This window comes from Oxyura jamaicensis, unplaced genomic scaffold (assembly GCF_011077185.1).
Source record: "Oxyura jamaicensis isolate SHBP4307 breed ruddy duck unplaced genomic scaffold, BPBGC_Ojam_1.0 oxyUn_random_OJ69832, whole genome shotgun sequence".
NCBI classification, from domain to species: Eukaryota; Metazoa; Chordata; class Aves; order Anseriformes; family Anatidae; genus Oxyura; species Oxyura jamaicensis.
This window is the reverse complement of record NW_023309605.1, coordinates 5,488-9,651: the sequence shown is the minus strand read 5'-3', so window position 1 is coordinate 9,651 and position 4,164 is coordinate 5,488.

The window sequence follows — 4,164 nt, the reverse complement described above, 5'->3', positions numbered from 1 at the left end:
CTGAGGTGCTTAACGCCTTCTTTGCCTCAGTCTTTAACAGCAAAACCAGTTGTTCTCTGGACGCCCAGTACCCTCAGCTGGTGGAAGGGGATGGGGAGCAGAATGTGGCCCCCACAATCCACGAGGAAATGGTTGGCGACCTGCCACAGCATTTGGATGTACGCAAGTCGATGGGGCCAAATGGGATGCACCCGAGGGTACTGAGGGAACTGGCGGAGGAGCTGGCCAAGCCACTTTCCATCATTTATTGGCAGTCCTGGCTATCGGGGGAGGTCCCACTTGACTGGCGGCTAGCAAATGTGACGCCCATCTACAAGAAGGGCCGGAGGGTAGACCCAGGGAACTATAGGCCTGGTAGTTTAACATCAGTGCCAGGGAAGCTCATGGAGCAGGTTATCTTGGGTGTCATGATGCGGCAGTTACAGGGCAAGCAGGTGATCAGGCCTAGTCAGCATGGGTTTATGAAGGGCAGGTCCTGCTTGACGAACCTGATCTCCCTCTATGACAAGGTGACACGCTTAGTGGATGAGGGAAAGGCTGTGGACGTGGTTTACCTTGACTTCAGTAAGGCTTTTGACACCATCCCCCACAGCATTCTCCTCAAGAAACTGGCTGCTCATGGCTTGGACTGGTGTACACTTTGTTGGGTTAAGAGCTGGCTGGATGGCCGGGCCCAGAGAGTTGTGGTGAATGGAGTCAAATCCAGCTGGAGGCCGGTCACTAGTGGAGTCTCCCAGGGCTCGGTTCTGGGGCCAGTCCTCTTTAACATCTTCATTGATGATCTGGATGAGGAGATCGAGTGCACCCTCAGCAAGTTTGCAGATGACACCAAGTTAGGTGCGTGTGTCGATCTGCTCGAGAGTAGGAAGGCTCTGCAGGAAGATCTGGAGAGGCTGGACCAATGGGCCGAGGTCAACTGCATGAAGTTCAACAAGGCCAAGTGCCGGGTCCTGCACCTGGGGCACAACAACCCCAAACAGCACTACAGGCTGGGAGATGTGTGGTTAGAAAGCTGCCTGGCAGAGAAGGACCTGGGAGTGATGGTTGATAGTCAGCTGAATATGAGCCAGCAGTGTGCTCAGGTGGCCAAGAAGGCCAACAGCATCCTGGCTTGCATAAGAAACAGTGTGGCCAGCAGGTCGGGGGAAGTGATTGTCCCCCTGTACTCGGCTCTGGTGAGGCCGCACCTCGAGTACTGTGTTCAGTTTTGGGCCCCTCGCTACAAGAAAGACATGGAGGTGCTTGAGCGAGTCCAGAAAAGGGCAATGAAGCTGGTGAAGGGTCTGGAGAACAAGTCTTATGAGGAGCGGCTGAGGGAGCTGGGACTGTTCAGCCTGGAGAAGATGAGGCTCAGGGGTGACCTTATCACTCTCTACAGGTACCTCAAGGGAGGCTGTAGCAAGGTGGGGGTTGGTCTATTCTCCCACGAATATTCTCATATTCAGATGAGTCCAGAGGAGGTGCATGAGGATTATCAAAGGGCTGGAACACATTTTCTATGAAGACAGGTTGAGGGAACTGGGGTTGTACAGCCTAGAGAAGAAAGAGGAAGCTCTGGCCTTCCAGTACCTGAAGAGAGCCTACCAGTTAGCTGGAGAGGGACTCTATCAGGGTATATAGTGATAGAACAATAAATAATGGCATTAAACTAAATATATATATATGTACATTTAGATTAGATATAAGGAGGAAATTCTTTACATAGAGTGTGGTGAGGCATGGGAACAAGTTAACCAGAGAAGCTGTGGATACCCCATCCTTGGAAGAGTTTAGGGCCAGGTTATATGGGTATTTGACTGGGAGGTGTCCCTGTCCATGGCAGAGGGGTTGGAACTCAAAGATCTTTAAGGTCCTTTCCAACCTAAACCTTTCTATAATTCTATGATTTTCAGAGTACATAGTACATATTTTTGGAAGGCAGATTATGACCACAAGAATCATTAAGCTGGGAGAGATAATAAAAAGATCTTTCAAAGTGTTCCAACATTATTTGTAATTCATTCATGAAGGAGCTGAACATTCAAAAACACCCAAGATTTAGGAAAAGAAATCCCATTAACTTTCAGTTCAGCTGCTTCTCCTGAACCTCTTAGTGATTATAAAAATCTTCCCTGTAGATAATTAAACTCTTTATATTGTCATCCAATGGGGCTCTACACTGATGATTTCTTCAATCTTTTTTGTTTATTTTTTTGAGGTATCCATTGCTTACAGACAGAAGAAATTATTTTCTAGTTGTTTCTTTGTTTTGGTGTTTTGTTTCTTTTTCAGTATTCGTACAATTATGCATCAAAGCATCATAAAAGTAAAAAATATATTTAAAGAAAAATCAAAAATACTCAGAAATATTCTATTGTGAAATTAAAGAACGACTAGCCATGTTCCTTCTTTTTGTTTGTCTGTCTTTCACACTTTGAGACAAATATTTTATGATAGAAGTAACAGAAGTAGAAAAATCACAGTATAGCCTGAAGTTTAGTGCTCAGTTCAGTCTCTGAAGAGAACATTGTTATTGTGAATGTGACTGAAAGACCTCTTCCAAGCCTGCCTGCTTTTCTACTGTCCATGAAATGGCTTTGTTTTGCATATACACAGTATAAATACTTCACTCAATATTAAAGAACTTTCTAAGAATTTTTTTTTTACATCAAAACCATACCTAACTCCCCTAATGACATAATACATCACTTGTAATTATTTTGAAAATAAAAATAGGAGATAGAGGTTACCAGTCTGGGGTGGTACATGCAGATCTTCTGGATATAGTTCCCAGCAAAAAGGTTTAGTTACTAATCTTCTGGATATAGTTCCCAGCAAAAAGGTTTAGTTACTAATCTTGTACATTCAATTTCATATTAAAATCTTCAGAAGCAAGAGACTTCAATAATCTGTCTTTGTCCTTGATTTTTCCTTTCATCTGCTACACTTAACTGTAGAATTTTGTCCAGGTGCAAAAGGACATAGAGATACTGAAGTCCAGCAAATTTGGGTTGATATTTAACATATATGTCTGACCCCAGATCTTTCTCTCCTTTTCATTCCTCTAGAGCAATGTAAAACTTTCTCTTAGCATATTGTATCATCAGCTTTCTGACTCCTTAAGAAGTAGAAGAGCCAGAATCAATTGAAATTAATAGCATCCATTGCTCTCAGTACTTTATGGGCCTCTTCTGCACCTGCAAAAGAGACGGTCCTGTGAAAATATCTTGACTTTTCTATGCACTAAATTATGTGAGAACTTTACAAGACTGCTTTAAAGATGGTCTGTTATTCTAAAAGCAAAATGTGAGTGAAGAAGGAGGGAGAGAGGTGTTCCAGGTGCTGGAGCAGAAGTCCCCTGCAGCCTGTGGTGAGGACCATGGTGAAGCAGGCTGTCCCCCTGCAGCCCATGGAGTACCATGGTGGAGCAGGGTTCCACGCTGTAGCCCGTGGAGGAGACCGCAGTGGAGCAGGTGGACCTGCACTGACAGAGACTGTGACCTATGGAAGACCCCTGCTGGAGCAGATTCCAGGCTGGACCTGCAGCCCATGGAGAGAAGACCACGCAGGAGCAGGTGACCTGGAAGGAGCTGCTGCCCATGGGGGACCCAGGTTGGAGCAGTTTGCTCCCGAGGGATGGACCCCGTGGTACGGACCCATATCTGGAGCAGTTCTTGAAGAGCTGCTGCCTGTGGGAAGCCCACACTGGATCAGTTCAGCAAGGACTGCATCCCGTGGGAGGGACCCCACAGCACAGGGGACAAGAGTGACCGAGAAGGAGCGGCAGAGAAGAAGCGCTATAGACTGATCATAACCCCCATTCCCCTGTTCCCCTGCGCCACTTGGGGGGTGGAGGAGGAAGAGGGTGGATGGGGGGGGAAGGTGTTTTTGGTTTCTTTCCTTTGTTTCTCACTTCCCTAGCTCGTTAGTAATAGGCAATAAATCTTACTATCTCCCTATGCTGAGTCTTTTGCCCATCACAATAATTACTGCATGATCTCCTTGTCCTTATCTCAACCTTTGAACCCCTTTCATCATATTTTCTCCCCATTCCTCTTTGACGAAGGGGAGTGAGAGAGCGGTTGTGGTGGAGCTTGGTCGCCCACCTGAGTAAAACCACCACAACAAAAGAGACAACTTATGTGGTAGTGCCAAGTTAAAAGCATTACGTGAAAGGGGAGCAGG